We start from the raw sequence: 27652 nt of genomic DNA on the forward strand, positions 1-27652 counted from the left end.
GGCGTCACACAGTATCGTGTTGGCTGTTGGAGTTTTGGCTGAAAATGGCCTTCTGCATATCTGTTGATTGGATTGTTTTTATCTGATATCCAGAGGAACTGTCTTTAGCGGACCAGAAGTGCAGCAGTCCACAGTACTTGACTGAATACATGGTTTCTTTGGCAGAGGTGTTAGCCAAGGGTTAGAGCATGAAGTCAATCTAGTATCACAGTGAACATGGCATGTGTGTACAGACTGGAAGAGGGCAGTGTAATGGCAACTGTGGTATATCTGTTCATCATGGTGTTCAGCCACTTCCAAAAGGACTTTGGGCCTGAGAGTTTTAGAAATTAGTGTGACCTGGCAGCTGACATGTGGACCTTATGGCCTGATCCTCTTTGATTTTCTTTGTACTTATAGAATTGGAAGATCTGTGCCCAGTCATCAGTTGCCTAAAGCAGTAAGATACAATCCTTAGTAAACCTGTAAAAAGCAACTTTGAACATTTAAAGATTTCTGACACAGCTTATATAGCATGTAAGTCTTGTAATCACAGAGCCATAGGTTTGAATCTCACTAGTACTAAACCCATTTTCAAAATTTTTAATATATCATATTAATTGCCAAATATAAATGTTAATTAACAAATAATGAACCATAATTTACAATGAAAGTGCATCTCTCTATTTTTAATTACTACTCATATGATATGTGAGCATTGAATTTAAATAAAAACTTAATGGAAAAATGCAGAATATCAAATTAAAAGTAAACACTTATTATGTCTAGAGACTGATTGTTATTGTTGCTGTAAGACAGTTTTCATTTAACAACAACACAGTTGGTATTTCATAATTATTTTTTAGTTACTTCCATACCATTTCTTATTAAAAGCAAGGAAAATAATTTATTAAAAACCATGATTCAATATTTGATTTTTCGATTTGATAATAATTATAGAATTCATATATATGTAAGAATAAGTAATTGCTACTCAGATATAAAAAAGGTACTTCATGGTAGCAGTGCTCTAATGCTACTCACTCAGCTATTAGCTGTTCTGTTAAAATGCTTGATATGCTTCACACAATTTTTTGCTTGTGTGGCTGTCTTCCACAGCAGCTGTTATTCATCAGTAGTTGATGGTTTTTCCATATTAAGCCAAAGTGCTCTACTGACTGAGCCATCCAAACACAATTACTGACTAATCTTCACAGCTTTACTTCCACTATCTTCTAAAAGGTTTCCCAAATAAAAGTTATTACACCTACAATCACTTTCTTGCAACATTAAAATGATGAATTTGTTTTCTGTTATCACATTGTTACCAACATCACAGTTAAAAATCATATTTTTGAATCTCAGCTAGTACTCTCTCAGGTAACAATGAACTTTCATACATTATATGCTTGATTAAAAAATGGCACTTAAGCATTACATTTGCTTCTAAATAACAAATTTTAGGTGCATGAAACGCAATTGATTGTTTACTTTTTCCATAAATTTAATGACAGCATAATATCCCGAATTTCCAACCCTGTCAGATGGTTCTATCTGTTAAGAAATGCTGGCACGTACTGTGTCTATTCATCTTGCAAATACACAACTGTGTATTTTCATTTACCTGAAAACAAAGTCGATTAAAGAATACCCTGAAACAGAACTTTTGGCTAATGGAACTGAATGAATGTTTGCTTACCATGTACTTAAATTAAAACAACAAAATTTAGATTACAAATATTGTCTCGTCTCTTTCCAGGCTCTTTTTTTCCACAGTCGCAATATTACAAGTTAGCTAGGGTGTACTATCTTCTGAAGCCGTTATATAAGTCTTATTAAGGCCCAATGGGTTTCACGTTATCCTAAAGCATCTTCTGAGGTCACTATAACAATATCTATTTTCTTACAATTTTGTTTTCTACGCTCATGAACAATTCTGATGTTTACACATGCTACCATTGATAGTTTTAAATTATCACTAAAACTCAAGGGGGTTTTTATTTCAATTTTTTGTTTCTTGGGCATTCTTCACATTCTTCTCCACATATGTGGATACATTTCAACACACTGCACTTACACTAACACTAAATATTTGCACGTTTTATGTTGTAAAGGTCCACTGTCATCTCACCATTTAATGTACATTGTTTCGATTTTGCAGAATGCATTCGTCTTTTATTTCGTTTTCATAGTAGCAGAAACTTCTGCTAATGTTGCCTGTGTGTTTATATATTTTGACTAACGTGTGTGTGTGTGTGTGTGTGTGTGTGTGCGTATGTGTGTACAGGGCATCTCTCCTTATACCTAAATAATTGTCACAGTTTTCTCCAGATTTTTGCAGTTTCGTTTTGCAACATAAAACTGGAGTCAGCCCAAACAAATACTTCAGATTACCTCTTTCTGGCGATATCCACCATCGACAGAAATCGTCGGTTTGTTTCCCATTATAAACAAAATGATTTTTAAAGTGGTGTTTGATGTGCCCATTCGACAGAACGGGACAAAATTAATCTAATCTGATATTCATATTTTCTGTGTGTATTAACAAAGTACAGTAAAACGCGAAGAATAAGCAGTAGTTCCACAGCGACAGCGACAGTCCGGCCTGAATTAACTGCTACCATCATACGAAAGAGCTGCTCAGTCGCAGCTGGAATTTTAATTATTCTTCATGTTTTACTGTTCCTGTCAATATATATCGATAAAACGCGTAATGTATAGAGAAAATTGGAACCGCAAAGTAAATGGGCACGTGAAATTGCATTTTAAAAGTCATTCGTTTGTAATGGGGAACAGACCGAGGCTCTCCGTCGACGATGGGCGTCGTATGAAGGACATGATGAGCAGGGTTTGTTCCGGCTTACCCCAGCTACGTGCTGTAAATTCCTTGCCGAAACAACAGGCATAATGCTCCTAATGACTCAAGAGAGAGACATTCAATAGGGCGATCAACAGCAGTACGAAAAGCTTGTAGGGATGTTATGGAGGAGATTGTGCTGAGAAGTTATTGTTAAGAAAAAAATTCGGTAAGTTGGGCCATTTATGACTTTATTATCATTTAAGTTTGCCAATCAGGCAACTCCATACGCCAATTCAAGTAGCTTCCCAGATACAATTAATGTTAGTAATTCTCCTATCACAGACATTAACTCACAAGACCGCTCAGCATTTGGCACGTGTTCAATTCATACTCCCATACCACGTACTGTTTTTGTATTGTTCTCTTGTTCGGTTTTGGAAACCAAATAAAGATCATGTCTCTGGCAGGTTGCTTGAATGGTTACTGGCCTGATAAGCACAATGTATCGATTTTTTCCTTAACAGTTGTCTCACAGAAGAACCTGCAACACCCTTACAAGCTTTTCAGACCGTTTGTCACCACCATGTATATGTAGTGATATCTGTTTTGTGTGTGTGTGTGTGTGTGTGTGTGTGTGTGTGTGTGTGTGTGTGTGTGTGTGTGTGTTTGAAAGTTGAGCTAATATGTCTAGTATGTCCTTACCTGTCTGAACATAAATTATTGCTTCACAATGGTAGTGATCTAGAGTGAGTTCATTGTCTTGCTTATGTGCACTATTTTTTTGTGGTGTCTTGAGGCACTGCTCTCCACTTACTACATGTTTTATTAGTTTAAATAATATTTGGTTGCTGAAGTTTGTTTGGTACTTTGTTATGTAAGTCTTTTACATTATTGCTGCATACATTTGGAAATTCTCTTCTAGGATCAGAAGATGTTTCTTGTTATTGAATCTGACTGTTTTAATATCTGTATTTGTTGTGATAGTGTGATTGTTTTCATGTTGAATTTTTGGCGCCATATTTCCTTACTCCTTTATGCCCTTTAAATTTTTTCAAGTGTTCTGTTGGTCTTCTCTAGTGTAGAACATCATTGAACTGGTATATATCAGTCTTAGCTTCCTTCTTTAGAGATTTCTGTATTGAGTTATTGCTTTGGTAGAGTATTTTCATTTCTTCTTTCTTGATGTATGTCAGTTCGCTTCCATATGTGACTGTGTAACAGCTTGTCTATTGAGTGCCTGTGTTGTGTCCTCGAAGTGCAGTGAAGGTGTTGTTGGTGTGTGTGTTTGTGTTTGTAGTTGGTGTTGCTCATTTTTGGATTTGTGTGGTTTTGTGATTCCTATTTCTAATTTTTTTTTGGATTTTCTCATTCAGTTCTGCCACTAGAGATTTCTGATATCCATTACTTTTTGTTTCCTGAATTACTATGTGCAGCGCCTTGTTATAGTTCTGTTCATCAAATGGTGCTTTGTTTAGTTGGTGAATCATATCTCTCAGAGCTTCTTGTTTTTCAGACTGGGGGTGGGCAGTATTATTTCAGCTGTGGTCTTTTTACTGTAGATGCTGAAGGAGTGTAAGTTATTATTTTTATGGTGTACCTAGGAATTCTATTTGGCCTGCATGTTCTCTCTCTAAACAGAACCTCAAGTTTTTGTGTAGTGTGTTCATATCATCTTTGTATGGAAAGCTGCTTTTTGGAACTGATTTTAGTTTTGTGATTTTATTCTCTGAAATTAAATTGTGGGACTTGTTACTTTATTGTGGTTGATCCATGAGAACTGATGTGTTTCCCTTGTCCACCTTGGTTATGATTAAGTTTTCCATGTAGTTTTTCTCTAAGGGTATTCAGAGTTTTAGCTTCTTTGGTTATCTCTCTTGCTTTATTGTGCTCATGTCTTGTAGCTATAACATTTTTAGTTTGTTTGCATATCAGGTCACTTATAGCCCTATATTCATGATATCTGTGTCCTTCATCTGTCTTTGAGACAGAATAAACACAGTACCACTTGACAAACACAACTATAATAAGGAGCTGGACATAGCACTTAAGATAGAAAAAAATAATTCATAGCAAAAATTACTAGTTATAGAACTGAATAAGAAATTCCAGAAAAACAAAAATAAAAGAGACAACGTCACACCTATCCAGACACCCTTTAAATCCATCACAAACACACACTCCTACAACATAACTACAGCACAACAAAGACATTACGCAGATAAGGTGGTACACACTTACGTACAGACTGAAGCTGATGCACAAAATTGGGGAGATCCGCAAGAAACAAAAATAGCATAGAAAACAATAACTGAGTGCAGAAATGTTTAAGTAACAAAGATGAGACCGACATATTACAGAAAGCTGGCATTTCCCAACTCCAGTGAAATTATTCTGATGCTCTGTGTTTAGGGCAGACCAGCAGAAAACTTGAAACAAGGTTTAAAGAACACAAAAGAACATAGAAGTATGGCACCAGCCATTCAACATATGCAGAAAACCTCGGACAAGGAAACCGCAGCCCTACCACAATAGAAACATACATGAGAATGGTCAGGTTCAGTAACAAGAAACAGCTTTAGACCACGCAAGTGAACTTCCAAATCCAAAAGGCAGTAATAAGAAAGAAACACATAATAAACGAGTAAACAAACGCTAGCAACTCAACGTTATTTAAACTAACAAAACTTATTGTAGATAAAGTACAGCCCTGATGATGCTACAAAAATAGTATTACACAAACAAGACAATTCACCTACTCTCAATTACCACGACTGTACCATAGTAAAGCAATAATTTATGGACACAGAAGATAGACCACACTAGCTATTTTAGCTCTCCTTACACGCACACACGAGCGATCACGCGCGCGTGGACATACACAGACACACCCACTCACACCTACGCACACACACAATATACGTATATCTCACGAAATAAGCGTCAAACGAAAAAACTACAAAGAACGGAACTTGTCTGCCTTGAAGGGGGAAACCAGATGGCGCTATGGTTGGCCCGCTAGATGGCGCTGCCATAGGTCGAACGGACATCATATATATAGCTGTAGCAGATGCTCCTGCTACCATCAAAAGGAATAATAAATCTTGTATTACAGTGGAAAAATAGGGTATAACCTATATAACTTGGAAATTGAATAGGTACTCGCAAATGAATTTTGAAGTAATCCAATTCAGCACCATATCTGATGTTTGTAGTGGAGGGAAGAAGAAGATCAACTGATAATGCCACCAACTTCGAAATTCAAAACTTCTCTGTTTGATTGGTTCATTACCAACCTATAACCTATCCAAAAAAATCTTACAATGATATTCCCATTTGTCTTCTGACGTGGTAGCATAGAATCCCATTTTATGGTAGTCAGTTTGCTACATATTCCGTTGACACATTTGAGACAACTCGCTATGACGTGAAGGGCGTCACTAAGTTCACAGTTTTATCGATTTCTCAATAAAAGTATGGCTAATTACGTAACTGTATTTCAATTTTTGCTTTAAATAGTTAATTACAATCAGATCAAATAAATGTAACTTAATTACACAAAGAAACACCGAAGCAACTGTCAAAAACAATTTTCAAAAATTTGTTCTGTTAAGATGTTTTAATGTGAGTGGAGGTTACAGTACTGTTATATTACCTCATCAGAGGAACTTAGTACACGTTCCTTTCCGAGTCTCATAAATCTAGTCTTTCGTTACCCGATTCGTCATTTAATCTATAGCAGTTTGATGAGCATAGTGCCCTCCTCATGTCGTGTCGGTTTCCTTCCAGAGCAGCGCCACCCACCGACGAGACGCGTCCAGACCTTACCTACGGCCTCCTCCCACTATCTCCGCCAGACGTCGTGAGAAGGTAGCGGGGAATCCCCGAGAAGCCACAGCCAAGTGTCATCTGCCATGTGTCACCCGCACACAGAGGCACTTGAGTTTCCCACAATCCATCCTCGATATGTCTTCGTCCTCCTGTGGACTTGGTGAGTATCGTTGGAGCTATAAGGTCACCCTAACCAAAGATTGCTTAGGAGTTGGGTATTACGATACTCAGTACCCTAATTACCAATAAAAATGTAAATAGTTTCCTTTGCTGCTTCTTCCGTAGTTCACATCCAATTTGAAACATGACATGTAATATCAGCGTGTAATAAATCAAATAGTCGAATGCATCTTTCAAATGTTCCTCTGGTTGCGTGTTGGTGGTTTAGGAAGTAATTCTGTAGTTTTCTAATTCCATAATTGTGATATACTTAATTCTTCCTTAGGGGAAAACTACTTCGGTTAATATCAGGTGTTAACTTATGAGATGGAATAAACGAAATTTCAAAGCAGCAATCATGCATCAATAGATTTCCAAAGTTCCTTTCGTTATATAAAAGCATCTGTTTGAAGGGTAAGTTATCAAGGAATGTTTTGTCTGCAAATTTTATATTTATCTTTACCAAGCTGTGGTTGAGTAATGAATAGCATAGATTCTTCTAATAATTTCCGGGTATGCAGCCGGATCCCGTCGACATTCTGCCACGATATTTCGGCCCAGAGACGTCCGGCCATCATCAGGTGAGTACACAACTACTGAAGAGCCCAGGTGTAGTCGCGGTATTTATACCGATTCTCGCGCACGTGTTGACATGCGCGGCATAGCCGAGTTGTACGTGCTGCCCTCGGTGGTGAAAGTAAAAGATCATCTAGTCATTGAGTATCGAATGACGCTGTCTATTCCGCTGTGAATGTATAATTTTAATAACAGGATTCCAAGTTTTATCCAGTTGAAAGCCGTTATTAGTCAGCTTTGATGTGGTCTCACTGTTTACCAAAGTGCCTTTAATGGAATCGTTACATCTTATTGGTAACTTATTCAGTGCAGAAATGACGGCCTTGTTTGAACATATACTCTCCTCAACGTACTTTCTATTCAATGACGAATTCTTTGAACAAACAGACGGCGTCGCCATGGGGAGCCCTTTGTCCCCTGTGGTAGCTAATCTCTTTATGGACGACTTTGAGGAGAAAGCACTTGAGTCTGCTGTCTTAAAGCCTACGGTCTTCTGGCGGTACGTTGATGATACTTTTGTTGTATGGCCTCATGGCAGACAGGAACTGGAGAAATTCCTTCATCATTTAAACTCTTTACATGAGAACATCAAATTCACGATGGAGATTGAAAAAGATGGCACTTTACCATTTCTAGACGTGCTAGTATGCCGTAAAAATGATGGGTCATTAGGACATTCTGTGTACAGGAAACCGACTCACACAGATCTGTATCTCCAGGCGTCAAGCTGCCACCACCCAGCACAAACAGCCGGTGTTCTCAGTACCTTAATACATCGAGCGCATGTAATATCGGACGATGAAAACCTCCACGCAGAATTACAACACTTGGAGAAGGTTTTTAAAGAGAATGGCTACACTTCACGCCAAATAAGAAAGGCCATGCGCAACTGTCATAACAAGAAGCAGCGCACTGAGGACGCTGATGACGACTTTAAATCAACTGCGTTTCTTCCATACGCCGGGAATGTGTCGTCGAAAATAGGCCGACTACTGAAGAAGAATAAAATCAAGGTTATCTTCCGTCCACCAGCAAAGAACCGGGACCTGGTTGGATCCGTTAAAGACGATTTACAACTGAAGAAAGCAGGCGTCTACAAAATTCCCTGTGAATGTGGCTCTGCATATATTGGCCAGACGACAAGAACTGTCCATGAACGATGTACAGAACATGAAAGATACACCCGTCTGCGGCAACCGTCAAAATCGGCAGTAGCAGAGCACTGTATTTCATTGGGACATTCAATGGAATACAATGGAACAAAAATTTTAGCTCCGGTTTCCGGATTTTGGGATTCCGTAATCAAGGAATCAGTGGAAATACGTCTTGCCGATAATCTTATAAATCGTGACAACGGCTTTCAACTGGATAAAACTTGGAATCCTGTTATTAAAATTATACATTCACAGCGGAATAGACAGCGTCATTCGATACTCAATGACTAGATGATCTTTTACTTTCACCACCGAGGGCAGCACGTACAACTCGGCTATGCCGCGCATGTCAACACGTGCGCGAGAATCGATATAAATACCGCGACTACACCTGGGCTCTTCAGTAGTTGTGTACTCACCTGATGATGGCCGGACGTCTCTGGGCCGAAATATCGTGGCAGAATGTCGACGGGATCCGGCTGCATACCCGGAAATTATTAGAAGAACAAATACGCCGGGAAAATTTCAGAAGTCACATCAAATACCTTTACGGGGAGGAGATGGTTCAGGATATCCACGTACTGGATAAATTACGTGAGAAAAGAGCCAGGTTGCTGTGTTCACTAAATTTTTTACTGAAATGTAGAAACAATAACTTGATTCCAACTTTCGCCAGAATTGTTCATTTTATTAATAGTGTGGCCGCCAACAATATAAAACGCAAGGCGAGTCTGGCTTTATTAAGAGAACGAATCCGTTATACGCGTCGTGAGTTAGACACTGTTGCCAGGAATTTATATTATTTACATCTGAAGATTGCAGCAAGATGTTCTTCCCTTAGCTGGGACTGGATTGACGGTGTATCCTGGGCCAAGGCAGACTGGGCTCACAGGAACAGTACGAACAGGCAAAGTGCGAAGTTTAGCCAACTCGTAACAAGAAAGCCGCAAGAAGCTATCTCTGGACGATCCGTGGTGAACCTTACGGAGAAATCATTTGACGATGCGACGATGTCAGTGCTTGCGAAAGGTTTAAACTTCGCCCCTACTCCTGTTTCACTGCCTTTAACGGATTTCATCAGTTCCATTGAGGAAGCCATTAGACGTCTCCCTGCGGATAATGCAGACGAAATTCGACGTGAATCTTGCCGAACGTTGCTGAAATGTGCGCCACAACGGAGTAACATCTCGCCAGCTGAAAGAGCTGCTCTCCGCAGCCTCAGGGAAGATACTAGCACAGTCGTACTGCCTGCGGATAAGGGTAACGCCACAGTTCTTCTGACAAGGGAAGCCTACAACGAGAAGATATATTGTCAGCTAAATGATTCCACGTACCGCAGAATTGAAAAGGACCCAACAAGCCGAATATCAAGGAAAACTGCTACCCTTTTGAACGACTGTTCTCTACCTGAACAAATTATCAAGAGATTGAGACCACACAATGCCGTACCACCAAGACTCTACGGTCTTCCCAAGATACACAAGGATGGTGCCCCACTACGATTAATAGTGAGTAATATTGGTGCTGCCACCTATTCTACAGCAAAATATCTGGCCTCACTACTAAAGCCGTATGTGGGTAAGTGTTGCCACCATATACGTAATTCCGAGGATTTTGTCAGTCGCTTGAAGGAAGTTAAGCTTAGAAGCTCGGATTTATTAGTCAGCTTTGATGTGGTCTCACTGTTTACCAACGTGCCTTTAATGGAATCGTTACATCTTATTGGTAACTTATTCAGTGCAGAAATGACGGCCTTGTTTGAACATATACTCTCCTCAACGTACTTTCTATTCAATGACGAATTCTTTGAACAAACAGACGGCGTCGCCATGGGGAGCCCTTTGTCCCCTGTGGTAGCTAATCTCTTTATGGACGACTTTGAGGAGAAAGCACTTGAGTCTGCTGTCTTAAAGCCTACGGTCTTCTGGCGGTACGTTGATGATACTTTTGTTGTATGGCCTCATGGCAGACAGGAACTGGAGAAATTCCTTCATCATTTAAACTCTTTACATGAGAACATCAAATTCACGATGGAGATTGAAAAAGATGGCACTTTACCATTTCTAGACGTGCTAGTATGCCGTAAAAATGATGGGTCATTAGGACATTCTGTGTACAGGAAACCGACTCACACAGATCTGTATCTCCAGGCGTCAAGCTGCCACCACCCAGCACAAACAGCCGGTGTTCTCAGTACCTTAATACATCGAGCGCATGTAATATCGGACGATGAAAACCTCCACGCAGAATTACAACACTTGGAGAAGGTTTTTAAAGAGAATGGCTACACTTCACGCCAAATAAGAAAGGCCATGCGCAACTGTCATAACAAGAAGCAGCGCACTGAGGACGCTGATGACGACTTTAAATCAACTGCGTTTCTTCCATACGCCGGGAATGTGTCGTCGAAAATAGGCCGACTACTGAAGAAGAATAAAATCAAGGTTATCTTCCGTCCACCAGCAAAGAACCGGGACCTGGTTGGATCCGTTAAAGACGATTTACAACTGAAGAAAGCAGGCGTCTACAAAATTCCCTGTGAATGTGGCTCTGCATATATTGGCCAGACGACAAGAACTGTCCATGAACGATGTACAGAACATGAAAGATACACCCGTCTGCGGCAACCGTCAAAATCGGCAGTAGCAGAGCACTGTATTTCATTGGGACATTCAATGGAATACAATGGAACAAAAATTTTAGCTCCGGTTTCCGGATTTTGGGATTCCGTAATCAAGGAATCAGTGGAAATACGTCTTGCCGATAATCTTATAAATCGTGACAACGGCTTTCAACTGGATAAAACTTGGAATCCTGTTATTAAAATTATACATTCACAGCGGAATAGACAGCGTCATTCGATACTCAATGACTAGATGATCTTTTACTTTCACCACCGAGGGCAGCACGTACAACTCGGCTATGCCGCGCATGTCAACACGTGCGCGAGAATCGATATAAATACCGCGACTACACCTGGGCTCTTCAGTAGTTGTGTACTCACCTGATGATGGCCGGACGTCTCTGGGCCGAAATATCGTGGCAGAATGTCGACGGGATCCGGCTGCATACCCGGAAATTATTAGAAGAACAAATACGCCGGGAAAATTTCAGAAGTCACATCAATAGCATGATGATTTACACTAACACTAAATCTCCTCCCGCCCAGGCCATGAAGGCCCAAAGGTACCGACTGACCACCGTGTCATCCTCAGCCCACAGGCGTCTGGATGCGGATCTGGAGAGACATGTGGTCAGCACACCGCTCTCCTGGGCGTATGTCAGTTTCTGAGACCGGAGCCGCTACTTCTCAATCAGGTTGCACCTCAGTTTGCCTCACAAGGGCTGAGCGTACCCCGCTTGCTACCAGCGCTCGGAAGACTGGATGGTCACCCATCCAAATGCTGCCCAGCCCGACAGCGCTTAACTTCGGTGATGTGACGAGAACCTGTGTCACCACTACGGCAAGGTCTTTGGCCTTATGATTTACACTGCTGATCCAAAACATTGTGACCACATACTTAATAGCGTGTCAGCCCACATTTGGAATTCTATATAGCGGCGATTCTGAGAGGCATACTTAGGACAAGTTCGTGATAGGTCTCCGGAATCACGTGACGCTAGATGTCGATGCATAGGCCAACATTTCTCGTAAATTAATAAGGGCCAGCGTTTTGTGGGCGCCGAGCCTGGACTCCCACAGCATCCCATATATGTTCCACTGTATTCAGATCAGGCATATTTGGTGGCCAAGACATCAAAATGAGTTCATTATTATGCTCCTCAAATCACTGTAGCACGATTCTGGCCTTGTGACAGTGACTGTTATCCTGCTGAAAGGTGCCATCGCTGTCGGGGAAGACAACAAGCATGGAGGAATAGTAGTGAGCACGCATCTCGTGGTCGTGCGGTAGCGTTCTCGCTTCCCGCGCCCGGGTTCCCGGGTTCGATTCCCGGCGGGGTCAGGGATTTTCTCTGCCTCGTGATGGCTGGGTGTTGTGTGTTGTCCTTAGGTTAGTTAGGTTTAAGTAGTTATAAGTTCTAGGGGACTGATGACCATAGATGTTAAGTCCCATAGTGCTCAGAGCCAATAGTAGTGATCTGCAATAATTGTGACGTTGACCACATGTCTCTTCGTGCGATTATTAACATAGGCCATATACAAGTGCAGATGGATGTCAGCCGTAGCGTAATACTGCCCCACCGCCCCGCATTCGGCTTAAGGAGAGTAATCAATGCCCAGTTACTTCTTCTGCATTTATCGCGAATCTCTCATACAGAGCAAAGTCCCAAGAGACTGGAAAGAAAACGCAGGTGACTACTATATATGAGAAGGGCAAAGGAACAGCCCCTCATAATTGCAGATCAATATCCTTAAAATCTGTCTTCTGTAGAATTCTTGAACACTTTGTGATTTCGTATATAATAAATTTCCGTGAGTCGGAATGCCTTCTATCAACAAATCAGCACTGATACATTGTGGGAGCAACCAGTGATCATTGTTAGTACTAATATTTACTGTCAACAACAGTCTTGATCACAAATTATTTATTCCGGTGAGCGGTTTCGACCACAACTGTGGCTATCTTCAGACCAAAGAGAAGAACCCCCTTCCGGTGATAAATCACTACTACCAACAGAAGGAGGTTCTTGCTTATTGGTCTGAAGGTGACCACAGTTGTGGTAAAAACCGGTCACCGAATAAGTAATTTGTGATCAAGTCTGTCGTTGACAGTAAAATTCATCACAGATTTGGAACGCACTACTCGTGCGAAACTCAACTTGTCCTTCAATGAGATCATATCCTACGAATGGAGACATTCAGATTTCATAGTCCTAGACTTTTGGAAAGCGCTTGACACGGTACGCCACTGCAAACTGTCAACAAAGTTAGGAGGATACGGAATAGGTTCCCAGATATGTGAGTAGCTCGAAGACTTCTTAAGTAATACAATTCAGTACGTTTTTCAGGACGACGAATGTTCGTAAATTAAGAGGGTATCGTCTGATGTGCCCCAGTGAAGTGTGATAGGAGTGCTCTTATTCTCTATATACATATATGTTCTGACGCATAGGATGAGCAACAATGTGAGGCTGATTGCTGATGATGCTGTAGTGTACGGCAAAGTGTCGTCGTTTAGTGACTATGGGAAAATTGGATGATTTGGACAGAGTTTTTGTTTGGGTTGATGAAAAGTAGCTTTCTCTAAATGTGGAAAAATATAAATTAATGCATTTGAGTACCAAAAACTATATCGTAATGTTCGAATAAAGCATATTTAGGGTAACGTTACAAAGCGATATTATGAAGTAGAACGATAATGTAAGGACGGTAGTAAGAAAGGGGAACAGTCGACTTCGTTTTTTTGGGAGAATTCTAGGAAAGTAGAGTTTTCCCACCACATATAGGCCATTTGTGGGACACATTCTTGGGAACTGTTCGAGTGTTTGGGGTGCCCACCAGTTCGAATTAAAGGAAGACTTCAGAACAATTCAGAGGCAAGTTCTTAAATTTGTTACTGGTAGGTTTGATAAACACGCGAGTATTGCGGAGTTGCTTTGCGAACTCAAGTGGGAATCTTTAGAAAGAAGACGTTCTTTTTCCGGAGCAGTACTAATAAATTTATATTCTTCTGGGCCCACCGCGTAGTATACGTCTATTGTGTACCTTTTAATTATAATTAATGATTCGAGATACGCTTGCTAAGTTTGATTGCTTATACTTTACTAATGACCTGTTTCGGCAGAACTGCTATGATGTTCTGTGTAATCAATGGTAGATACTATTGGTACGTTATTTCTATTTTATAGGTAAATTATTAAATGAATTTCGTTGTTATACATTTTAATACGTCTGACGGTTTTTATATACAAGCGATAACGGTGGTTCTGTGATTGTCTATTTGCGTGTTACTTTCGTTCCACTGGTGTTATCCGTTTACGAAAATAGATTACAGTGACAGCATCCAGCGATATCATAACGACATGCAAATTGTGGATAAACTGTACTGCCTGTAACCATACTATTTCCCTGGATTATCTGTAAAACAAGTTGTCACAAAAATGCCAATCTAAAGAATATAATATGACAACCACATAAAGTAATAAGTCAGGTAAGGTAAAAACCAAAAATTACTAGTAGACTAACACCAACGGAACGTAGCTAACAAACAAATCGAGAGTGACCGTCCACGAATATCGCATGGATACCAAAACCATTAGACGTATGTAGAAGATATATAACGATGAAATATGTGTGCGAATTGCCTATAAAGTTAAAAATGTTGTAACAGATTTATGTACCATTTACTTACAAATAACCTGATGATAGCAATTCAGCCGAATTAGGCCTGTTGTAAAATAATGAGACTTAGTAACGTACTTGGAATTACAAATTACAATACTACCATTTAGTTATATTTATAGGACCAGCATTTGAACCTGACTGCAGAACGAATATGCTGCCACCAACGTAGATTTCAGATAAGGATCACGAAATATGACGAGCGAAATTGGACACGTACGGAGGCATATAGATAGTTGTTTTTTCTCGCTCTGTCTGCAAGTGGAAGAGGAAAGGGTCAGGTGCATGATACACTCTGCTATGCACAATACGGCAGCTTGCAGGATATGTTTGTAGATGCGTCCGTGGCGTGGTGCACGTTTGGAACAAACGTTCGTCTGGATAACGGCGTATCCGGACACGACCAAGAAACGTAATTTATCTGACCAGGTGGCACGTTTCGATTTATACACGGCCAAATCTCGATATTCCCATGCCCCCTACTATCGTGATTGATGTCGCTGAGTCAAATGGTTCAAATGGCTCTGAGCACTAGAACTTAGAAGTAGACTACTGGCCATTAAAATTGCTACACCAGGAAGAAATGCAGATGATAAACGGGTATTCATTGGACAAATACATTATACTGACATGTGATTACATTTTCACGCAGTTTGGGTGCATCAATCCTGAGAAATCAGTACCCAGAACAACCACCTCTGGCCATAATAGCGGCCTTCATAAAACTGGGCATTGAGTCGTCAAACAGAGCGTGGACGGCGTGTACAGGTAAAGCCGCCCATGCAGCTTCAACAGGATACCACAGTAGAGTAGTGACTGGCGTATTGTGACGAGGCAGTTGCACGGCCACCATTGACCAGACGTTTTCAATTGGTGAGAGATCTGGAGAATTTCTTGGCCAGGGCAGCAGTCAAGCATTTTCTGTATCTAGAAAGGCCCGTACAGGACCTGCAATATGCGGTCGTGCATTATCCTGCTGAAATGTAGCGTTTCGTATGGATCGAATGAAGGGTAGACCAACTGGTCGTAACACATGTGAAATGTAACGTCCACTGCTGAGAGTGTCGTCAATGCGAACAGGAGGTGACCGAGACGTGTAACCAATGGCACCCCATACCATCACGGCGGGAGATACGCCAGTATGGCCATGACGAATACACGCTTCCAATGTGCGTTTACCGCGATGTCGCCAAACAGATGTTGTAAACAGAACCTGGATTCATCCGAAAAAATGACGTTTTGCCATTCGTGCACCCAGGTTCGCCGTTGAGTACACTGTCGCAGGCGCTCCTGCCTATGATGCAGCGTCAAGGATAACCGCAGCCATGGTCTCCGAGCTGATAGCCCATGCTGCTGCAAACGTCGTCGAACTGTTCGTGAAGGTGGTTGTTGTCTTGTTAACGACACCATCTGTTGACTCAGGGATATAGACGTCACTGCACGATCCGTTACAGCCATGGGGATAAGATGCCTGTCATCTCGACTGCTAGTGATACGAGGCCGTTGGGATCCATCACGGCGTCCCGTATTACCCTCCTCAACCCACCGATTCCATATTCTGGTAGCAGTCATTGGATATCGACCAACGCGAGCAGCAATGTCGCGATCCGGTAAACCACAATCGCGATAGGCTACAGTCCGACCTTTATCAAAGTCGGAAACGTGATGGTACGCATTTCTCCTCCTTACATAAGGCATCACAACAACGTTTCACCAGGCAACGCCCGTCAGCTGCTGTTTGTGTATGAGAAATCGGTTGGAAACTTTCCTCTTGTCAGCACGTTGTAGGTGTCACCATCGGCGCCAACCTTGTGTGAATGCTCTGAAAAGCTAATCATTTGCATATCACTGCATCTTCTTCCTGTCGGTTATATTTTGCATCTGTAGCACGTCATCTTCGTGGTGTAGCAATTTTAATGGCCAGTAGTGTACTTAAAACTAACTAACCTAAGGTCATCACACACACTCATGCCCGAGGCAGGAGTCGATCCTGCGACCGGAGAGGAAGCGCGGTTCCAGACTGAAGCGCCTAGAGCGACTCGGCCACGGTGAGTCAGTATGGATACATGTAGAAGGTGACTGTTGTGGGGCGCAACGCCGCGTCCACACCGAATGCGCAGCGCCGCGCATCGACGCGTTAAGCACAAGTCAGCGCAGGTTGGAGCAGTGTGTTCGTAGGCCCTCGGCGGTGTTCCACTGTGCACGCCCGTGCGTCAATAGAAACGGAAAAAGAGAAACGCTGTCCTAACTGAGCCACTCAGGAACGAACCACTTCATTCTATGTGCCGACCCTGCGCGGAACTAATTCGTCGATGCGCAAAGCGGCGCTGTTTGACGTGTACTCAAGACGCGCCATGCTGCGCCGAACTTCTTTCCTTCTTTTTACGCGGCGCTGCTTTGCGCTGTGCGCCGGGCGTTTTTGATGAGTTACGTGATGAGACGCGGAAGTCCAGCATCTCATTGCCTACGTGTGACATCATTGTCTTCCACATACTTTCCAGACATGCTCACGACAGTAGTACGGCAACAGCTGATCAGCCTGGCATTTCCTGGCATGCTCGTTCCCAGGCGCCAGCCAATCTTGTCACCTTTGTCAAAGTCGCTTATGTTGATGTATTTCCCATAAGTAGGCCAGTATCGTCGCTCTGTTCACTTTCTCAATCTTGTCACAGGCCCACAGCTCCGCCAGAACTGTGCATTCCGTATCGCGACGGACAGTGATCATATTGTTTGGCTCGTCAGTCTTTGCCTGAGAAGGTGAATACTTGCTAAGCTATTACACCTGCATTTTCAACACTTTCCGTGTTCTTGGGTTTTACTCTTTAAAAAATGAATAGATCCTTTCATGATATTTATATTATATTGCCTTAAATAAAATATATTTAATTATGAAGAAGAAAAATGAAATGACTTGTTTACGAGACTGTGAAGATAAACAGCATATGTTTCATTACCGGTATAGCTCGTTTCTTTTTCTCATAAAATTTATTGTCCTTTATCAGGAATGTGAAGATACCAGAATGAGATTTTCAGTCTGTAGCGGAGTGTGCGCTGATATGTGAAGATAGCTGAGCAATTACGTTGCTATCTTACTTCCCCAGTGCTATTTAGTGACTACTCACTTGATTTGCTCCTGTTGACGGAAGCCTTCTCTTCGTCGGATATATATATATATATATATATATATATATATATATATATATATATATATATATATATATATATATATATGAGCGAGGGCGTATAGTGGGCATGCGGGAGGCCGGGTGGACGTACCGCCGAATTGCTCAACACGTGGGGCGTGCCGTAGGGGACCGCACCGCCACTTCCCAGCAAATTAGGGACACTGTTGCTCCTGGGGTATCGGCGAGGACCATTCGCAACCGTCTCCATGAAGCTGGGCTACGGTCCCGTACACCGCTAGGCCGTCTTCCGCTCACGCCCCAACATCGTGCAGCCCGCCTCCAGTGGTGTCGCGACAGGTGTGAATGGAGGGACGAATGGAGACGTATCGTCTTCAGCGATGAGAGTCGCTTCTGCCTTGGTGCCAATGATGGTCGTATGCGTGTTTGGCGCCGTGCAGGTGAGCGCCACAATCAGGACTGCATACGACCGAGGCACACAGGGCCAACACCCGGCATCATGGTGTGGGGAGCAATCTCCTACACTGGCCGTACGCCTCTGGTGATCGTCGAGGGGACACTGAATAGTGCACGGTACATCCAAACCGTCATCGAACCCATCGTTCTACCATTCCTAGACCGGCAAGGGAACTTGCTGTTCCAACAGGACAATGCACGTCCGCATGTATCCCGTGCCACCCAACGTGCTCTAGAAGGTGTAAGTCAACTACCCTGGCCAGCAAGATCTCCGGATCTGTCCCCCATTGAGCATGTTTGGGACTGGATGAAGCGTCGTCTCACGCGGTCTGCACGTCCAGCACGAACGCTGGTCCAACTGAGGCGCCAGGTGGAAATGGCATGGCAAGCCGTTCCATAGGACTACATCCAGCATCTCTACGATCGTCTCCATGGGAGAATAGCGGCCTGCATTGCTGCGAAAGGTGGATATACACTGTACTAGTGCCGACATTGTGCATGCTCTGTTGCCTGTGTCTATGTGCCTGTGGTTCTGTCTGTGTGATTATGTGATGTATCTGACCCCAGGAATGTGTCAATAAAGTTTCCCCTTCCTGGGACAATGAATTCACGGTGTTCCTATTTCAATTACCAGGAGTGTATATATACCCACAAAAACGACGCAACACGAATGAATTATACGAATGGGTCGATAATTAATGTGGTATACATGTACAGACAAATAAATAGTTAGAATTTCAGAAAAATAAGATGATTTAGTCAGGAGGAAGAGCTGTAAAAATTGAGTAAGTCAATAATGCGTTAGTCCACGTCTGTGGCTTTGAGCACTACGGGACTTAACATCTGAGGTCATCGGTCCCCTAGAACTTAGAACTACTTAAACCTTACTAACCTAAGGACATCACATAGATCCATGCCCGAGGCAGGGTGAACCTGTGACCGTAGCGGTCGCACGGTTCTGGACTGAAGCGCCTAGAACCGCTTGGCCACCGCGGCCGGCGCTGACTCTTACACAAACAGTTATTCCGCTTGGCATTGATTGACACAGTAGCTGGACGGCACCCTGAAGCATATCGTGTAAAATTCTGTGCAATTGGCCCATTAGATCGTCAAAATCTCGGGATGGTTGGAGTGCAGATAATGCTTCAAACATACTCAATTGGGAAGAGATCCTGCGACTTTTTGTTCCAAGGTAAGGTCTGGCAAACTCTAAGACAAGCGGTAGAAACCCGTGCGGGCGGGTATTATCTTACTGAAATTTAAGCCCAGCATGGCTTGCCATGAACAAAACTGGGCGTCGAATATTGTCGTCGTACCGCTGTACTGTAAGAGCACCGAAGCTGACAGCCAAGGGGATCGTGCTTTGAAAATAAATGGCACCCCAGACCATCACTCCTGGATGTCGAGCCTTATGGCGGTCCACTCTCAGGCTGACATCCTACCGCTGTGCATGGCGTCTCCAGTCACGTCTTCGGCCTGTAACCTCACTTACTGGAGTAGAACTATTTTCAGTGATCAATTCCGCTTCGAAATGAGCCCCTATGACCAGCAGAGACGTGTCTTGGAGAGATGCTGCTGAGAGCCGCCATACAGCCCAACAACTATGGGTGACATTTCTTTTCAACAGGACCCATTTGACTGTCATCCGCAGCACATTTATATCACAGCGGTACATCGGTATTCTGCACCCCATTATGTTGTCCTACTTGGAAAGCCATTCTGGTCTTATATCCCAGCAAGGTAGTGCCCGCATGCTGAGCGAGAGTTTCTACAACTCTTCTTCGTGCTTACCAAAACCTGCTTTCGGCCAGCTACGTCAGCGTATCTCTCCCCAGTTGAGAATGTTTTGAGCATTATGACCAGGGCCCTCCAATCATCACGGAATTCTGTCGATCTAATGAGCCAACTTGATGGGATTTGGCACGATATCCTTCATGAGAACATCCAACAACTCTGTCAATCAATGAGAAGCCGAATTACTGTTCTCATAAGGGCCAGAGGTGGATCAATATGTTATAGATTTGTCCAATTTGTGAAGCTCTATTTTTTCGAACAAATCATTTCATTTTTTAAAATTGTAATAATTTGTTTATCTCTACATATCCATCTCATCTACCGATTTCTTGCTCTTTCGGATAACTCCTACGTGACACATCGTTTTTTTCCCTTAGAGTGTATTTTCCGCTCAATATGTGGTAGAAATCAAATTTAATTTACGTTTATGAAGGCACTGATCTTTCCGGTTTATTTTGGTGCATTTCGTGATAATGATAACATCATTTTTAATATTGTGGGTGACAGCTGATTAGGTAAAAGTCTATTGGTCTTGATGCCATCGTTTCGCTGATGCAGTACACGAAATATTCCGAGAAGTGTGTCGTACTAATGAATTTCTTAACTTTGCGAAACAAATAAACATCAGAAGTACGTGAGTCACTTCTTACTTGCTCACAATCAAAAGTATTTGTTTAAGATAACAATATATAGCGTGTCCATGAAGTCCCGCTATCAGTTCAGAAGACTATAATTTGGGAACTATTAAAGACAGAAGGTCATGATTAGTTGTATAAAGTTCAGCAGTTCTGAAATATTTTTCTATTATGCCAGAATTTCAGTGTTTGTCCCACTCGTCGCTCATAGAGAGTAAAGGCGATATTCGAACTGAGCTTATGTATGGCAGCATCGACATTTCTGATTGCTTCACTGATCCGTGCACAAAAATTACCTGTGTCTTTGACTGGGTCTGTTCACACGCGATCCTTGACGTAATCTCGCAAAAGAGAAGTCAAATGGTTGGACATAGAGAGAGTGAGAGCGGAGGCTATGTGATGGTACCATCACGACACTGCCTGTCTCGTCAGTGTTTTTGAAGCACCGCGTTATACCTGTTTTTGGCTGTGGTCCCTTCCCACAATGATGTAGATAATATCGGAGTGCCGTCATCACTGATTTGGTTTCTCCGTATCAGACCACACACCGCGCCTTCTCCTGATCTGTCGCTAATTTTATACATTCCAAGTCAAATCTGCAACAAATTACGAACAGAAAAAGTTTGAGATCTGCTAAACCTTTTAGAGTGAACCACAATTCTCCTTCTCTAATACTTTCAAATTATGATTTTTTTTAAAATGATACCGAGAATTTACGTACGCCCAGAATACACGTCGTCAAAGATTTATTGATTATTTAGTCAAAATTTACCATCTAGTCTTACTTGAAATATAGAAAGACAGGAAGCAGTTTTCGTTCAAATTTAAATGAAGCTTCATACATGTGTAAGTGTCTAGACCACTCATGCAAATTCTTCGTATTCACACACAGTCTTATCCATTTTCACAATAAATCAGTGCAACACACGATTGTTACACCAGAGGAATGAAACAGAAAATTAACAATTGAATACAAATTGTACTTCATATTTATCCATAGAGGCATCAAGGGATCACAAATTTAGCATTGGAGGGCAGCGTGGAGTGTAAAAATCGTAGAGGGAGACCGAGAGATGAATACACTAAGCAGATTCGGAAGGATGTAGGTTGCAGTAAGTACTGGGAGATGAAGAAGCTTGCACAGGATAGAGTAGCATGGAGAGCTGCATCAAACCAGTCTCAGGACTGAAGACCACAACAACATTTATCCATGGCTCTTACGCTTAATTATTGAATATTTTGTGAGATACGACTATATTTGTCATTAGAGTAAAACTTTTCCAAACTTCGTGAATGCTTCTATGAAGACGGCTTCCGCTTCGGCCACACTGTCTTCTGTATATTTATTAGCTCGTGGTTTTTGGATGAAACATGTTCAGGTCCCTCAATCCTGTTGCTTGTATGTGAGGAGTTCAGGTTTACCGATATTCGCGTCCAGTGGAGAGAGTCGAATGTCTCACCAGCTGTCGAGATCCTGATAGTTATTACACTGTTGACATTTTCTATACTAGTGTGAGCTGTGGCAAAGAAAGATCCAGCCTAGAGATCATACTTACCATAACAGAACCCCACTTACTTCAGTCCTACATAGAGATTCATTTCTACATTGTTGCCAGAACAGGATATGTCGATGTCCTCGACACGTACAGATCAGTGAAACAGATTTCTGCGTTACCAGCGTGTTCTACATCTACATCTATACTCCGCAAGCCACATGACGGTGTGTGGCGCAGGTTACCCAGAGTACCTCTATCGATTCTATCTTCTATTCCAGTCTCGTATGGTTCATGGAAAGAAGGATTGTCGGTATGCTTCTGTGTGGGCTCTAATCTCTCTTATTTTATCCTCATGGTCTCTTCGCGAGATATACGTAGGAGGGAGCAATATACTGCTTGACTCTTCGGTGAAGGTATGTTCTCGAAACTTTAACAAAAGCCCGTACCGAGATACTGAGCGTATCTCCTGCAGTGTCTTCCACTGGAGTTTATCTATCATCTCCGTAACGCTTTCGCGATTACTAAATGATCCTGTAACGAAGCGCGCTGCTCTCCGTTGGATCTTCTCTATCTGTTCTGTCAGCCCTATCTGGTACGGATCCCACACTGCTGAGCAGTATTCAAGCAGTGGGCGAACAAGCGCACTGTAACCTCCTTCCTTTGTTTTCGGATTGCATTTCCTTAGCATTCTTCCAATGAAACTCAGTCTGGCATCTGCTTTACCGACGATCAACTTTATATGATCATTCCATTCTAAACCACTCCTAATGCGTACTCCCAGATAATTTATGGAATTAACTGCTTCCAGTTGCTGACGTGCTATTTTGCAGCTAAATGACAAGGGATCTATCTTTCTATGTATTCGCAACGCATTACACTTGTCGACATTGAGATTCAATTGCCATTCCCTGCACCATGCGTCATTTCGCATTTCGCTGCAGATCCTCCTGCATTTCAGTACAATTTTGCTTTGTTACAACCTCTCGATACACCACAGCATCATCTGCAAAAAGCCTCAGTGAACTTCCGATGTCATCCACCAGGTCATTTATGTGTATTGTGAATAGCAACGGTCCTATGACACTCCCTTGCGGCTCACCTGAAATCACTCTTACTTCGTAAGACTTCTCTCCATTGAGAATGACATGCTGCGTTCTGTTATCTAGGAACTCCTCAATCCAATCACACAATTGGTCTGATAGTCCGTATGCTCTTACTTTGTTCATTAAACGACTGTGGGGAACTGTGTCAAACGCCTTGCGTAAGTCCAGAAACACGGCATCTACCTGTGAACCCGTGTCTATGGCCCTCTGAGTCTCGTGGACGAATAGCGCGAGCTGGGTTTCACACGACCGTCTTTTTCAAAACCCATGCTGATTCCTACAGAGTAGATTTCTAGTCTCCAGAAAAGTCATTAAACTCGAACATAATAATTGTTCCAAAATTCTACAACTGATCGACGTTAGAGATATAGGTCTATAGTTCTGCACATCTGTTCGACGTCCCTTCTTGAAACCGGGGATGACCTGTACCCTTTTTCAATCCTTGTTAGGCTTGAACGTAGTCCTAGGGATATTTGATTTCTTGAACTGTCGTTTTCTTCGTTTTTCACGTCTGAATGTAGTTTTGGTTTGATTTAGTGGAAGAGACCAAACAGCGATGTCATTGGTCTCGCCGGATTAGCGAAAGATGGGGAAGGAAGTCGGTCGTGCCCTTTCAAAGGAACCATCCCGACATTTTCCTGAATCGATATAGAGAAGTCACAGAAAACCTAAATCAGGATGGCCGGACGCAGGATTGAACTCTCGTCCTCCGGAATGCGAGTTCAATGTGCTAACCATGGCGCCACCTCGCTCGGGATTTCTGAATGTGTCAATAAGGGGAGAACACTTATTTACTTTAAGCTTTGTACACTTTTAGTAATCCATTAAAAATGTCGTGTGACTAGGGCCTCCCGTCGCGTAGACCGTTCGCCGGGTGGAATTCTTTTGATTTGACGCCACTTCGGCGACTTGCACGTCGATGGGGATGAAGTGGTGATGATTAGGGCAACACAACACCCAGTCCCTGAGCGGAGAAAATCTCCGATCCAGCCGGGAATCGAACCCGGGCCCTTAGGATTGACAGTCTGTCGCGCTGACCACTCAGCTACCGGGGGCAGACAGTAACCCATTAGGACAACATAATGAGCAAGTAGTAAGGCTTACCGATGTCGAGAAAATCGCAAGACAAGATTTACGTGTCAGGATGTACTGGCGCATTGCGACCCTTGGTACGGGATGGCGGCCGTCATGTGGTTAGCGTTCCGTGCTCGCTGGATCGTGACCCGCTCACTTATTTTTTTTTTTATTTCATGTCCTTCACGCTTCCCACGTCTATTCCACGTACGGTGGAAATGGTGACTACAAGAAAAATTTCCTCTCACTTCCTGGTATGTGGTTATCGGTTTCACATAACTTATAATGGCCAGGAAGGAACCTGCTTCATCTGTAATCATAGCGGCCACCTCCGCACCAATTGTCCACGTCGTGTGGCAGTATTGAAAGCTCCTTACGAGCGGCGTAAAAAGTTGACTTTATCGGACCTTCTCCTCTCCCGCAGAGTCTTGCAGCTGAACCAACCACGGTTATTGAGGATCAAAGTGGATCTTTGAAAGGCACTGCTCGTTATTTTCCCTTGCTGCCCCCATGTCGAAACATTAACATAGCGCTGGCTCCGGTTATTCAAAGCAAGCGTCGCAGAATAAAATACGATGACGTAGTTGAGGACCCTATTCTTTTCGCTCGCCCTTCGGTAGCTCTCCATTGAAAGACCATCTTCTCCTGCCTGAGTTTGTGGACGAGACAGTCATGGGTGCTTCCGTACCTGATCAGATCATCTGACGATTCTCCCGTCATCCAATCAGCCTCGTAGGTGCCGCCTCTTACGGAGTCTCTTTCAGGGCCCCACTTGCTCCCTCGTCTCTATCGGATACTTCTTCGGTTGTCTCAGCTTCTCAAAGTATTTCTCCTTCTTCTGCGGCGACCTCCACTTCAAAACTCTCGATGAACATAACTTGATTCATTTCCAGGGCAGATCACCCGTCGTTACTGAGCAAATCTCCACATTCGGCTCCCTGTCCGTCGACGAGTGAGGTGCGAAGGTCTGTCCCTCTCAGTCTGCAACTGTATTTCTGCGTGATCCACTCACGCAACCACACGAGGTAGCGGCAGCTCCGAGGATCCGCAGTAAACAACGTATCAAGCCTGAGAGAGTCGCATCACGGAAGAAGAAAAAACAGTTGGGTGAGATGTTCACACTACTTCACCCTCAGTTTCCTACGTTGATTCTGCCATGTATACTGGTACATGGCTTCGTTCTACGATGGTTTTATAACTTTGTAATTTTTGTTCCCATTCAGTTGTCTACGCAGCCATATGATTTCCTCACTTTGAACATGAACAGGATTTTTTCTGAACTCCGGCTCGCCGCCTTGCGACTGGTGCAGTCGTAATATTTTTACAAGAAGTATTATTTGACCAGCTTTCGATTCCTGGGCTGTCGACATTTTTACTGTGGCTTCCGAGCTTTCTACGGGCACTGCCTTATTTTATAGAGAAGAAATTAAGAAGTTCTCGATGATGGTATGCATTAGGATGAAACTTTTATGATGGAAACTCATTTACGTACATTGCAAATCCTCTACAAATATTCTCTAGGGTGGTGATTCTAATTGTGTTGTCCGGTCGGTGGGTCAATTTTCTAATTCTAGTTTTGTCGTTATCCTATACTAGTCTGAAACATTTATTTTACTGCCACCTCTAGCAGTCGACTTGATCTCTTTTACCTTTCTGATTCCTTGTATAGGTAGCTTGCGGACGTTGACGTGAAGCCCGTATGTTTCTTCTGATCGTTGTGCTGTAGCCGTCACATTTAAATACGTGCAGTAGCCGGTAAAATTGTTTTCTCTGGATGCTCGTCATAGCCTATCTACAAGATCATTCCCCTGGTGTTCTTGTGCTATAGAACGGTACTCGTTTACTGTGGATTGGTGGACACTGCATGCCAAGCCACAAATTCGTAAGGGTCTTACGCGTTTTGGCGCCGTATGGGCGGCTAACATCTCACAGACCCAAGAATTAAGTACATCATATAGCGCCAACTTTCTGATGGGGCTAGGCAAGCTCCTCTGCGTATTATGGCTGTACGGCGAATTCAGGCCAAATTGATCGAGTTAAAACAATTTCAGATGGAAGGACTCCGGAAAATATTAACATTACAAGATGAACTGACTTCAGACCACCTCATCCGTGAGCGAGCGCCAAGGAAACGCATTGGCACTGCATCCTTTGCTAATGTCGATGGCGTGTGTCAACGTCCTACCTTGACGTTTTCAATTAAATTTTTAACCACTTCATTGAACTGTGTGATGCCCACACTCCGAATGAAAATGTCCATGACGACGTTTGCCTGATTTCCAAAAGTATGATATATATGATGTTATTACCGCGTTTGTCACAAAAGTTATTTGGGCTGTTTGGTATTCTTAGAAGTTTTATGTTCATTTTGGTGACACAATCATGTCGCTTATCAGTGAAGTGATACAGGGTGTCTCGCTTCTGCTCCTTTCAAGAAAGGTAGAATAGTCCTCATTCCAAGAACCAAGGAACAACCTGATCTTGTCTCTCTTTGTCCGATTACTCTTCTAAACTTCGACTGTAAAACTATCGTTCGAGCCATAAACACCCATCTCTCTAAGTTTCTCGACAAACCCATTGCCTTTCTCCAAAAATGTGCATCTGGACTCACGGCAATTAACTTCTATTATCGAATGTTGAGATGTCATCTGGTGGCTGCAGCCACCAATAACCAGGGGACATTACTTTTTCTTGAATTGAACAAGTCATTTGTTTCTATCAGTCACAGTTTTCTAACGAGTGTGTTAACCATTTTGGGTTTTACTCACGACATATTCCAGGCCGTAGCTAATCATCTCGCTGGATTGCATGCATCAGTGGTTATGAACGGTCACTTTATCCTTCGGATTCCGATCCGATTGAGTGTATCTTAGGATAGCTCTTTGTTCTTAGAACCGTTGCTTCGGCGTATTGCCATGCAACTACGTGGATGGACTACATGCGAAGAATGATTCTCTGTCCGCGCTAACGCCGATGGGTTTAGTACGAAATGCCGAGGACATTTCAGGGGCCGAGGATACATAGGATACCTTTCTGGGTCTTGCAGGTGCCCACATTAATGTACACAGATGCACGTTCCTGCAGTTTCGGAGATTTAACCAAGTGGTAGTTCCTTGGAAGACGATTGTCGCTTGCTACAAGACTTAAGCGA

General features: G+C 42.8%; 1 protein-coding gene across 2 annotated transcripts in view; it reads left to right on the top strand.

The window, feature by feature from the left end:
- Positions 1-27652, top strand: part of LOC126281541 (leucine-rich repeat-containing G-protein coupled receptor 5-like) — a 685956-nt gene that overhangs the window by 647210 nt on the left and 11094 nt on the right. For both annotated transcript variants that reach the window (XM_049980596.1, XM_049980597.1), the window contains exon 23: positions 6566-6767. The gene's annotated coding sequence lies outside the window, so the exon portion shown is untranslated. The remainder of the gene's footprint in view (positions 1-6565; positions 6768-27652) is intronic.

The sequence above is a fragment of the Schistocerca gregaria genome, chromosome 7 (genome assembly GCF_023897955.1).
Source record: "Schistocerca gregaria isolate iqSchGreg1 chromosome 7, iqSchGreg1.2, whole genome shotgun sequence".
Lineage (NCBI taxonomy): Eukaryota > Metazoa > Arthropoda > Insecta > Orthoptera > Acrididae > Schistocerca > Schistocerca gregaria.